The following is a 13853-nucleotide window of genomic DNA, read 5'->3' as shown; positions in this document are numbered from 1 at the left end:
TGATTCTGTGATGGGATTTTTGTGGAAATTGTCATGGGGAATATTTGACCTGGTTTGCTCTTTTTCCTGATTTAATGTGATTCCAAAGTTGTGTGTAGTTGTTTTATCCTTAATAAAATCTTCCCAACTATGACTTAATGTGCATGGTTTTTTTCCTCTGCATTTCAGATCCTTTGTGTAATGATTTTAATTCCTCAAAGCTTAGTTACCTGAGAGGAAAGAGGAGCTTGATAGGACCTAGTGCTTTTAGACCTTGTGGATCTCAGGCACACCCAGCTCTCCCACATGAATAGACGCCTAGAAAACATATATCCCCTTGCATCCTCTGTACATGCCACGTGCACTGCATGGGGCCTCAGTCTCCCTTTGGTCTCTCATGGGATCCGGTGGTGAGTTGTCCTCTACCCATATTGCAGAATCCCCCTTCAAGTGATGGATATTTTTGCTGCTTTTCTGAGGCCTGAGCATTGGGATTTACTGCCCTTCAGATGATTTCCCAAGGCAGCAATGTTTGACAGCCCATTCAGGTGGTGGTCAAATATCTCTAGTCCCGGGCTCTGGTTCTTCTCTCTCTCTCTCTCTCTCTCAGGGAAATCTCTGATGAGGACCAAGGGCAAAAAGCCCATAGGTCTGTAGAGAGGATTACTCTCTTAGGAAGGGCCAATGACTGCTCCTGCCTCCCTACAGAGCACCAGTTTGGGGAATGCTCCCTTTCAAAAGTGCCTGAAAGTCTTGAGAGTTGACATTGTCATGCAATTAAAAGAGAATCATGTCTTAGCTAACAAGGACATGGGTGACATGCTTCCTTACCCAGAGTGGAGACAATCTATTCAGAAGGAGAAGAGAAAAACTGTTGAAACTCTCTTCTAGCTCCAAAATAAAAATGGTCTCTCAAATAGTCCCAAGAAGAAAAGACCAGGAACGATGTGAATTCAAACTATCTGCATGGAAAAGAAGCAATATGGGCTGTCATCCACATGTAGGTCAAAGGCACTGGAATTGACAAACCCTCTCCAGAGGGGTGGAATAGAATGGATACAATGGTTTGTTTCCCGGAGTCCATAGTCTCTCATGGTTCATCTCTCCCTCCCATTTCCCCCCCTTCTTTTTTTCCCTTCCTTCTCCTAATGTCCTCCATGTTATTCCTTATGTTCCACAGATAAGTGAAACCATATGATAATTGACTTTCTCTGCTTGACTTATTTCACTTAGCATAATCTCCTCCTGTCCCATCCATGTTGATGTAAAAGTTGGGTATTCATCCTTTCTGATGGCTGAGCTGAGTAATATTCCATTGTATATATGGACCTCACCTTCTTTATCCATTCATCTTTCAAAGGGCATCTCGGCTCTTTCCACAGTTTGGCTATTGCGGACATTGCTGCTATGAACATTGGGGTGCATATGGCCCTTCTTTTCACTACATCTGTGTCTTTGGGGTAAATACTCCTGTCAAGCAACTGGCACTTTCGAGTTTAGCTTTTTCTCCTGCCAGTTAATCTTTGTGTGATTTCCACCATTTCTCATGCTCCTGCCATCAGCCTGACCAGTGTCAGGCAGATGTCTCCGTGATTTTGTCCTTCTGAAGATTGATTTAGTTCTTTTGATTCAGAGAAAGAGAACCCACGGGAGTGGAGTGAGGGGCAGAGGAAGAAGGAGAGAGAGAATCCTTGGGAAGAATCCTCGCTGAGAGGGGAGCAAGACCCGGGCTTTGATCCCAGGACCCTGACCTCACGACCTGACCTGAAATCAAGAGCTGGCCTAGTAAGCCACTGAGCCATCCAGGCGCCACGTCTTTGGGATTCTTCAGTGATAGTTGGGGATGGAAACAGGGAATGCTTCACCTAGGCTTCCTGACCGGAATCCAAGCGAGCATCTTTCTTCCAAAGCAGTCGAACAAGGACCACCACCACCACTAGCCCAGGGGAGAGCCCCCATTTCCAATCGTGTTGTCCCTCTGGGTGATGTCCCGACTTAAAGATTGGCATGTATTGGACATTGTAGGGACGTTTGAATGGGCCTTTCCTCTATTCTTCATGAGGCTGCTCCTGGGGCCTCTGTGCATGGCCCTAAAGGCATGGCCCACTCCCAGCCTGGTGCCCTACCACAGCTTCCTCGAGCCCCTGCCTGGCCTCACCTAATCCCATGGGGGCCCTGCCACTGCCCCACCTTTATGCCCGTCAGCCTGACCCCTGCCCCATACATTCTCCCACCCCGTCCCAATCCTCTCATGCCCAAAATGGTGTCAACTAACCCCTTGGTTCTTCTTTCTAATTGACCACTGTGTCACCAGAGCTTCTGTGCTACACCCCAATTATAATAAACTATATACTGGGGTGGGGCACGACATGGGGAAGCATACCTTTCACTGTCTTTATAATTAAAATTTGCATACACTAATTTTGGATCTTTTTAAATATTAATATTTCCATTGTTTCTTCATCTTTTAAGGTAAAACATTTTGGGATTTTGATTTGAATTAATATAATGATCCCCTAATTAAGGGAAAGCCTTTTGTGTGTGTGTTTTTTTTCTAATTCATTTATCTATTAACTACCACTTATTTCTACATCACATGTGTTTAATTAGAGGTTCTTTTTTGCTGTTTTCATGAAACTCCACAAAAGTGTTCCTACTTGTAATGTGTGAGACTGTTTGTTTTTTGGGTATTTTTTTAAGTATCCTTCCAAATTACATTTTAATTTATTGAAATTATATTTGTTTTATTTTTTTTTTTAAGATTTTATTTATTTATTTGACAGAGAGAGACACAGCGAGAGAGGGAACACAAGCAGGGGGAGTGGGAGAGGGAGAAGCAGGCTTCCCGTGGAGCAGGGAGCCCGATGCAGGGCTCAATCCCAGGACCCTGGGATCATGACCTGAGCCGAAGGCAGACGCTTAACGCCTGAGCCACCCAGGCGCCCCTATTGAAATTATATTTGAATGCTGTTTTGTTTGCCTGACCTTGGCTCCAATGTTTTTGTTGAAAATAGCTGTTAATTCAAAGAGTTTTTTTCCATCATTTTTCTAGGATTTGTTCTGTCATCAATCATATCTCCTGCCAATGACACAAATGCTGTGGTTGTATTCCCACCCTCCACCATGCACTCATTTCTCTTGTGCTGAAGTCCTGGCTACATGTGTAGCGCTGCGCTGAAAATCAGCAAACACTGTCAGCTCAGTATCTGTTTGTCTTTAAGGGCATGCAAGCTTTCCCTAGTGTATCATGTTTGCTCTAGGAATCTAGTCGGCCATATTTCTCTTCATCATTACCTGGTCATGACGATGAATGTCAAAAGTTTATAAGTCTTTCCACCACTTAATTTCATCCTATTTCCCCTGTACATTTATATTATTGTCAATTACAGTAAGAGACTTTCTTATATTTAATTTTCTTATATGTAATTTTCAGTTTGCTAGGACAGGACATCTGGAGGTTTCTCAACACACACACACACAAACAGGTGTGTAAGGTGTGTAAGGTAATGGATGTGTTAATGCACTTGATTGTGGTGATCACTTCCCAATGTATATGTATATCAAAGTATCACATTGGATACACTTGATTTATCAGTTATAATCTCAGCAAAGCTGGGAAACTGTTTCCTTTAATTATATAAAAATGTTAAGTAAAGGTATAAGGTAATAAAGCATTCTTGCATTACATCTGATGTTCATGAAGTAGTCTTAAATCCACTGTTGTTGTTTTTTTTTTTTTAAGATTTTATTTATTTATTTGAGAGAGAGAGAATGAGAGAGAGCACATGAGAGGGGGGAGGGTCAGAGGGAGAAGCAGACTCCCTGCCGAGCAGGGAGCCCGATGCGGGACTCGATCCAGGGACTCCAGGATCGTGACCTGAGCCGAAGTCAGTCGCTTAACCAACTGAGCCACCCAGGCGCCCCCACTGTTGTTTTATTTTGATTGAATATTTAATGATTTGATCCATACACACCTAAGGATGGTTGGGCTTTACATTGTTCTTCCCTTACCCCTTCAAGTGCATTTCAGACTCTCCTCCCTCTTTTCTCAAAGGGATCTTCACATGAGCCAAGTGTTCTCACTGGGTCCTGTATCACAATCCTGGGAACATTGTAATCTACACTGATACTGAAAATCAGATGTACTATATGCTGGTTAACTGAACATACTAAAAAAAAGAAAACATTCCTCAGCAAGAGAATAGCCAGTAATTCATAACTGTCTGAGGCCAACACAGGCATGTGAGCCCTCTGTGGCCGTGATTGTTTGTGTGCTGTGGCGCACGCAGGGTAAGGTCGGGAACGCCCAGGTCTGAGAGGGGGAAAAGTCTCCCTCGCCTTGTTGTGTGCCTATGCCTCAGGCATCCGGTCAGCTGAGAAATGGCTCCTGATGTTTCTAATAAATTGTTCCTTGTGACGCTCACCAGAGAGAATGGCTCCGTGTGCGGGAGTGTAATGATCAGATAACATCCTGCTTCAAATGTATATGCGGGGTGTTGTCTGATCCCAGCATTCCTGCATAGGATTTGATTCCATCTCTATGTAGTTTCGGGGAATGGGTCATGAAGTACCTTTGCACAAAAGCTGATCAGAGAATGAGATTTACTTAAGATATGTAATTATTCCGGTGCAACCGGAGTTGATTTGTTTTTGTCCTTTCTTGCGTAAAGAAGTATCGGGATATCTTAATGCTTACATTGTTAATCAGTAACAATATATTTTGATTGTAAAGAGTATATAAGATGTCAAGAAATAAACGGCAGTATGCAGTTGCAAGTGCTGCCTTTGCTCTGCATCCCCTGTGTCCCGGTGATTTCGCGACCCTTACCCAGGGACCCCAACGCACTAGACGTTGACAACTGTCCATAGCGTCAGATGTATGCTTTTGTATAAAGACTATTTTCTAACTTTTTATTTTGTAGTCTTTTTGGATTTAGCCAGAGTTGCAAACCTATCACCCAGTTTACTCCAATGTTAATATCTTATATAACTAGATATATTTATCAAAAGTCTGAAATTATTCATATAATAAAATTAATGCAGACTTAAAAAAAAAAAAGAAAAGAAAAGTCAGATTTCCAGGCATCTGGGTGGCTCAGTCGGCTCAGCGTCTGCCTTCGGCTTCCGTCATGATCCCAGCTTGCTGGGATCAAGTCCCACATCGGGATCCCTTCTCAGTGGGAAGTCTGCTTCTCCCTCTGCCCCATCCCCTCTCATGCTCTCTCTCAAAAATAAATAAAAAATATGAAGAATTCCTCATATCAGTGAGGTCATATGATACATGTCTTTCTCTGTTTGACTTATTTCACTCAGCATAATACCCTCCAGTTCCATCCACATCGTTTCAAATGGCAAGATCTCATTCCTTTTGATGGCTGCATAATATTCCATTGTATATATATACCACCTCTTCTTTATCCGTTCAGCTGTCGATGGACATCTTGGCTCTTTCCAATAGTTTGGCTATTGTGGACATTGCTGCTATAAACATCGGGGTGCACGTACCCCTTCGGATCCCTACATTTGTATCTTTGGGGTAAATACCCAGTAGTGCAATTGCTGGGTCATATAGTAGCTCTATTTTCAACTTTTTGAGGAACCTCCATACTGTTTTCCAGAGTGGCTGCACCAGCTTGCATTCCCACCAACGGTGTAGGAGGATTCCCCTTTCTCCGCATCCCTGCCAACATCTGTCACATCCTGACTTGTTAATTTTAGCCATTCTGACTGGTGTGAGGTGGTATCTCATTGAGGTTTTGATTTGGATTTCCCTGATGCCGAGCGATGTTGAGCACTTTTTCATGTGTCTGTTGGCCATTTGGATGTCTTCTTTGGAAAAATGTCTGTTCATGTCTTAATCTCAGGAAACAAACTGAAGGTTGCTGGAGTGGGGGGTGGGGTGGGAGGGATGGGGTGACTGGGTGATAGACACTGGGGAGGGTATGTGCTCTGGTAAGCGCTGTGAATTGTGCAAGACTGTTGAATCTCAGATCTGTACCTCTGAAACAAATAATGCAATATATGTTAAGAAAAAAAAAAAAGAAGAAGAAGAAGATAGCAGGAGGGGAAGAATGAAGGGGGAGAAATCGGAGGGGGAGAGGAACCATGAGAGACGATGGACTCTGAAAAACAAACTGAGGGTTCTAGAGGGGAGGGGGGTGGGAGGATGGGTTAGCCTGGTGATGGGTATTAAAGAGGGCACGTTCTGCATGGAGCACTGGGTGTTATGCACAAACAATGAATCATGGAACACTACCTCAAAAATTAATGATGTAATGTATGGTGATTATTAACATAACAATAAAAATTAATTAAATAAATAAAAAATATTTAAAAAAAGACAAGTCAGATTTCCCTGTGGCATGTTTAATGACATCTTATCCCCCCCACCCCAGGGGCATTAAATTTTAATAAGTTACAGAGCAAAGTAGTTAAAACTTGTTGTGCACTTTCTGGAATTACATAGAAACAGAATCATTCAGAATGTGCTTCTAAATTTTGTGTGACTCCTTTAATGCATCCAACTGTATACTTTACTGAAAAATATTTTTAGGTGTTCAAACTTCTTAATTTGATTTAATGTTATTTTATTTTATTTTAATTAAGTTAAATTAGCTAAAATATAGTACATTCATTTTTGATATATGTTCAATGATTCATTAGTTGCATATAACACCCAGTGCCCACCACATCACGTGCCCTCCTTAATGCCCATCACCCAGTTACCCCATCCCTCCACCCCCTCCCTTCTGCAAACCTCAATTTGTTTCTTGGAGTCCAGAGTCTCTCCTGGTTTGTCTCCCTCTCTAATTTCTTCCCACTTTTCCCTCCCTTCCCCTATGGTCCTCCATGCTATTCCTTATATTCCACATATCAGTGAAACAATATGATAATTGTCTTTCCCTGCTTGACTTATTTCACTTAGCATAATACCCTCTAGTTCCATCCACATCAATGCAAATGGTAGGTATTCATTCTTTCTGATGGCTGAGTCGTATTCCATTGTAAATATGAACCACATCTTTATCCATTCATCTGTTGAAGGACATCTCAGTTCCTTCCACAGTTTGGCTAGTGTGGACATTGCTGCTATGAACTTTGGGGTACATGTGCCCATTCTTTTCACTACATCTGTATTTTTGGGGTAAATAACCAGTAGTGCAATTTCTGGGCCGTAGGGTAGCTCTATTTTTAATGTCTTGAGGAACCTCCATACTGTTTTCCAGAGTGGCTATAACAGCTTGCATTGCCACCAACAGTGTAAGAGGGTTCCCCTTTCTCCACATCCTCGCCAACACTTGTTGTTCCCTGTCTTGTTAATTTTAGCCATTCTGACTGGTGTGAGGTGGTATCTCAGTGTGGTTTTGATTTGCACTTCCCTGATGGCAAGTGATGTGGAGCATTTTTTCATGTGTCTGTTAGCCATTTGCATGTCTTTTTTGGAGAAGTGTCTGTTCATCTCTTCTGCCCATTTCTTGACTGGATTATTTGGTTTTTGGGTGTTGAGTTTGAGAAGTTCCTTATAGATCTTGGATATCAGCCCTTTATCTGTTATGTCATTTGCAAATATCTTCTCCCATTCCATAGGTTGCCTTATAGTTTTGTTGACTGTTTCCTTTGCTGTGCAGAAGCTTTTTATCTTGATGAAGTCCCAATAGTTCATTTTGGCTTTTGTTTCCCTTGCCTTTAGAGATGTGTCTTGGAAGAAGTTTCTGTGGCCACGGTCGAAGAGGTTACGGCCTATGTTCTTCTCTAGGATTTTGATGGATTCCTGTCTCACATTGAGGTCTTTCATCCATTTTGAGTTTATCTTTGTGTTTGGTGTAAAAGAATGGTCCAGGTTCATTTTTCTGTATGTGGCTACCCAATTTTCCCAGCACCGTTTATCGAAGAGACTGTCTTTTTTCCATTGGATATTCTTTCCTGCTTTGTCGAAGATTATTTGACCATAGAGTTGAGGGTCTATTTCTGGGGTCTCTGTTTTGTTCCATTGATCTATGTGTCTGTTTTTGTGCCAGTAACATGCTGCCTTGATGATGACAGTTTTGTAATAGAGCTTGAAGTCAGGCATTCTGATGCCTCCAGCTTTGTCTTTCTTTTTCAACATTCCCCTGGTGATCCAGGGTCTTTTCTGGTTCCATACAAATTTTAGGATTCTTTGTTCCAGCTCTGTGAAAAATGTTGATGGTATTTTGATAGGGATTGCACTGAATGCGTAGATGCTCTGGGCAGCACAGGCATTTTAACAATGTTTATTCTTCCAATCCATGAGCATGGAATGCTTTTCCATTTCTTTGTGTCTTCCTCAATTTCTTTCATAAGTGTTCTGTAGTTTCTAGAGTACAGATCCTTTACCTCTTTGGTTAGATTTATTCCTAGGTATCTTATGGTTTTTGGTGCAATTGTAAATGGGGTCAATTCCTTAATTTCTCTTTCTTCAGTCACATTGTTAGTGTATAGAAATACAACTGATTTCTGTGCATCGATTTTGTATCCCGCCATGTTGCTGAATTGCTGTATGAGTTCTAGTAATTTTGGAGGGGAGTCTTTTGGGTTTTCCACATAGAGTATCATGGCATCTGCGAAGAGAGAGAATTTGACTTCTTCCTTGCTAATTTGAATGCCTTTTATTTCTTTTTGTTTTCTTATTGCTGAATCTAGAACTTCTAGTACTATGTTGAACAATTGTGGTGACAATGGGCATCCCTGTCGTGTTCCTGACTTTAAGGGAAAAGTTCTTGGTTTTTCTCCGTTGAGAATGATATTCACTGTGGGCTTTTTGTAGATGGCTTTTATGATATTGAGGTATGTTACCCTTATCTCTACACGTTGAAGAGTTTTAACCAAGAAAGAATGCTGTATTTTGTCAAAAGCTTTCTCTGTGTCATTTGAAAGGATCATATAGTTCTTGTCTTTTCTTTTATTAATGTGCTCTATCACATTGATTGATTTGCGAATGTTGAACTACCCTTGCACCCCAGGAATAAATCCCACCTGGTTGTGGTGAATAATCCTTTTAATGTACTGTTGGATCTTATTGGCTAGGATCTTGCTGAGTATTTTGGTATCCATGTTGATCAGGGATATTGGTCTGTAATTCTCCTTTTTGATGGGGTCTTTGTTTGGTTCTTTTCAATGCATCATTAAATTCTCTAAGCCTTTCTTCATGGGCTATTGTTTTTCTCTCTTTTCCCTAACGTCCTTTCTTTCCATCAGCCTGTCCTCTAGATCACTTATTCTCTCTTCTGCCTCATATACCCTAGCTGTTAGAGCATCCAATTTAGACTGCATCTCATTCATAGCATTTTTAAATTCAACCTGATTAGATCTCATTTCTGCTCTTAGAGATTCTGTATTGTCATGTATGCTTTTTTCAAGCTTAGCTATTAACTTTATAATTGCTATCCTTAATTCCATCTATGACATCTTGCTTATATCCATATCAATTAGCTCTGTGGCAAAGAACATTGCCTCTGGTTCTTTCCTATGTTGTGAGTTCCTCCTTCTAGTCATTCTGCCCAGGGAAAGATGGGTGAGCAAATGAATAGAGTCCAAAATATCAACTATGAGCCAAGCAAAATGCACCCTAGAAAAAATCCAAAGTGGTCAGAAGCCACCGCAGAAAAGGGAACAAAGCCAAAATGAACAAAACAATAAAAATGGTGGAGGGAAAAGAGACTATAATCTCACAGGATGGACAAAGCAGGGTGATCTTCTTGTTCCTGATTGAATTTTGGTCTCTGTGTTAGAAGACACTACATCTCAAAATTGCAAAGAATACAAAGTTTAATTGAATAGAGTGAAAAAAGGACTAGAATGAGGAATAAATCTATAAAATGTAGATGTGATTTTAAAAAAGTGTTACAAGTGACTTAAAAACATAAATTGGAAAATAAGAATCAAGTTGAAACAGGAAAAAGGTAAAAAAAAAAAAAAGAAAAGAAATGTAAAATTTTAGACTGAAGGATAAACAAGTCGTAAGGAAACACCTGGAGCTGGAGTTTTAGTCTCCTGGGATTCATAAGCTTGTCATTCACCTGTTCTTCCAGTCTGTCTTCTGCAGGAGGGGCCTGCTGTGCTGCCTCTCAGGTTTCTTTGCCTGGGCGGAGTGACCCCACCCCTTGTCAGGGGGATGGGCTCAAGGTGAGCTGGGCCTCTGTGTGGCTTTTGTTCCCTGGTGGCTTTCTGTGCCTCTTCATAGGGTCAGAGCAAGAATGGCCCTGACTGGATCTCCAGCCCAGAGCTGCAAGATCATGGTCCCCCCTCTTCAATAAACTCTTCTGGTCAAACCATCTCCACTTCTCTGTGCACAAAGCTCCACAGAAACTCATGGATTGCACCTACTGCAATTCCCAGGGACCCATGAGCATCTCTCCGCTTTGTGTCTTTGGGACTGCAAGCATTTGTGGCCTGTGCACGCACCCAGCTCAGCTTCTCCCAGGCTATGGCTGCGTGCCACCCTACTGTTCTTTTTGGGGCGCTGCCACCCTGAGAGCTGTTGCTTGGTCGTGGGTGCCACTGTTTCAACCTTCCCAGAGGTTGGTAACAGGCCAGCACGTTCCAGTCTTTTTCTAGGTGCTCAGGCACAGAGCAATCTCCCTACTGGCCCATCTCCTGGTTTATGGTGATCGGAGCTGAGAGTCCTTCCTGGGCTTGTTGACTGTAACCAGTTTCCCTGCTCCACTGCTTGGGAACTCCATTGGCTCAGGCGCCCCAGTTCTTTCTGTGTCTCCTGGGATCCTGAGACCACAGTGACTCCCTTAGAATTCTGCCATTTCCATCCCCTGAGCCCCTTTCAGAAAGGGATGTCTCTCACTGAAGCAGATTTCTAAGAGTCTTATTTTGCACTCCAGTGTTATATCACTTTCCAGTAGCCAGCTTATGGAGGCTCCCTCCCCCCTCCATTTAGCTTCTGATATTTTCCCTCAGATTCACTACTCCACAACTCCTACCTTGCAAATTGCAGTCATTTTTCTGCTTGTAGATTTCCATATGTATTTTCTTACATCTCAGGCTAAATTCATGGGTATTCAGAATGGTTTGATAGATATCCAGCTAAATTTGAGGGACCAGATGAAACAAGGTCCCCTACTCTTCCACCATCTTGCTGCAACCTCAGTGACTATGTCTTCTAAAGGAAGTAATCCCAACATGTGTTAATATAGCTTGGCTTGGCCTCTTTGATGCTCTTTCTAGAGCCCTTGAGGAGCCCTCCCTCTCAGGTCCTGGTGGAGGAACAAGCAGGAAGCTGGACAGGGGACCCAGTCCCACTGATCAGGGATGGCTTCTGGCAGGGCTGGCTCAGGCTGGCTCATATCCAAATCACAGGCTAGATGTCAGTTTGGAAAATGTTCCACTTTCTCCACCCCATATTGGCTTAGTAGTAAATTTTAATTTTGTAAAAAAGCAAATAGTGAGCCAGAGGAAATGAGTTTAGAAAGCCCAACAAATCTGGCTCCCTCCAGGTCATGGACGGGGTAGGACCACAGCAGTTCCCAGATCCCTGCTGTCAGAAAATTTTCTGGATCTGCTAAGATGTGGGTGTGACCATGGGCAAGTTTCCCATCTGGTTCTTAGGTTCCCAGTAAGTGATGGGACATATCTTCAAATGCTATGCAAATTCCACAGAAATATATGAACAAGTATGTTCATAGCATTTTTATTCATAATCACCCAAAACTGAAAACAGCCCAGGCTTCCATCAATAGAATAGATATACTCTCTGTGGTGATTCAGTCAGTTGAGTACCACTTCTTAGTAATGAAAAGAATGAACTGAGTAGATACAACATCTCAGACTGATTGAAAGAAATCATAGCCAACAGAGTACTTACTATATAATTTAATCAATATGAAGTTCAAGGACAGGCAAAATTTATCCATAGGGCAAAAAATCAGAACAGCAGTAGTGTTTGTTGATATAAATGTGGGATTGACTTGGGAAGGGCATAATGGAACTTTGTGGAGTGAAGGTTAATATTTTACAACTTGACAGGCCTTTGGGTTACATAAGCACATATGTTTGTTAAAACTCATCCCTTAAGGTATATATAAACTTTACATAAAATTAAAATTTTAAGTAAAATGAATTAGTTGTAATAATATTGAACTCTAATAATATACTGAATTATTTAGGGAAAATTTACTGTTAGCTATAACTTTTTTGAAATACATAAAAAATAAAATGGATTAATGGGGAGGTTGTGGAGAGATGAAATGATATGTACAAAGCAAGTACAATCAAATGTTAGCAGCAGAATAGAGAGTTAAATGTAAAATTCATTGCTGTTTTCATTGTTTTTGAACATTTTCTTAATTAAATACTGGGGGGATAAACTTTATAAGTCCCTTCCCACTTTAATGTTTTTGTGGTCCCCATTCAAAGGGATACAAAGGTTCAGGGTAGCCTGGAAAGTTCAGAAGAGAAGGCTATTGAGAAAATGAACCAAACAATGAAGAATCATTCTCCAGGGTTCCAGATGCCTTTAGGGAACACCAGAAAACTTCCTGCCCTTAGTGTCCCTGCCCTATGAGCTTCCTGGACCAGGGAAGCTATTCCTTACACGGATCAGAGGGCAGCCACAAAACACAGGAGCATGCATATGATACTATGAAGGACGCAGTGAACTATTCACTACAGCTTTCACAAATGTTCACCCAGCCCTGCCCACCTGCACCTTGTTCCTATTTAGGAGTGCAAAAATTCTGCACCTCTTTAAACACTGTAAAATTTCTGAGAAATGCCCCTTTCAAGGTTTCATCTTTGTATTCTGCTGCTCTGGGGCACATTGCTCTCACACAGCACTTCAGTCCCCTTGTCAGCCAGAGATCCCAAGGCTTTCTGGGATTCCCCATGTTTTATGGTCACTGGCCTCATGATACTGCTCTTGATGCCTTCCTATTTTCACTTCCTCCTAAGCACCTGTTTTTTGGCATCCCTTTCCCAAACCCAGAAGGCTCAGCTTGGTGTTTCACCCCTTTGCCTGCCCAAGCGTGGAGAAGGAAGATGTGATTGGAAGGTCAGGACATGAGGCTGTGCCTGAGACCCAGAAGAGGAGCACAGGTTGGAGTGGCCTCATCAGCAGGGTTGACATGAAGGCATCCGAAAGGAGGGCAGCAGAAGAGCCAGAGCGTGGAAGCCGGGAAGACTCAGTCCAGCCTCGCGCCCTAGCGCAGGTGTTCATACCCCACCAGCCAATCTTGGGCTGAGGCTCCGCTATGTCACAATGGAGCGATTGTGCCGCACACTCCCTCACGTGACTTCACTGGGCATTCTTTCTCCTTTGGCCCTGGCCTGGCAGCTGAGAGCCAGCCCACCCAGAGCCTTCCCTCCTCCAGCCCATTGTCCCATCTGCAGATGTCCCCAGTTCATTGGAGAATTTATTTAGGCTCTGTTGACCGTTCCAACATGTCCATTCCAGCTGGAAGAGATATCCTAAACCCTTGTTGGAGCCCAGGGTTCGGAGAGCAGCCGGGGTAGCAGAAGCCTGGCAGGGGGCTGATTAACCTGATGGTGATCATGCCTGTCCCCAAGGTGTGCCTCAGACCCACCCCTCTGATGCCCAGCCCAAAGGGCCATGACTGCTTTCCAAGAGGAAGGTAAATAAACCATTTATTATTTCCTTGATCTCTTTAATTTCCATAGTGTAGAAAACATTTCTCAGTGTTTGTCCTTTGTCAGTCTTCATTTTCAGTGGGGTTTTCATTTGATAGTTTTCTATTCTGTTTTTAACCTTTATTTTAGCAACAGATAATCATTTTATTTGGTCAAATTCAGGCTGATGTTCATTAATGAAAAATATAGTTCATGGGGGCGCCTGGGTGGCTCAGTCGTTAAGCATCCATCTTCGGCTCAGGTCATGATCCTGGGGTCCT

Source organism: Phoca vitulina, unplaced genomic scaffold (genome assembly GCF_004348235.1).
Source record: "Phoca vitulina isolate PV1807 unplaced genomic scaffold, GSC_HSeal_1.0 scaffold15, whole genome shotgun sequence".
Taxonomy (NCBI): Eukaryota; Metazoa; Chordata; class Mammalia; order Carnivora; family Phocidae; genus Phoca; species Phoca vitulina.
The sequence above is the reverse complement of the archived record's forward strand: the minus strand, read 5'-3'. Positions refer to the sequence as shown.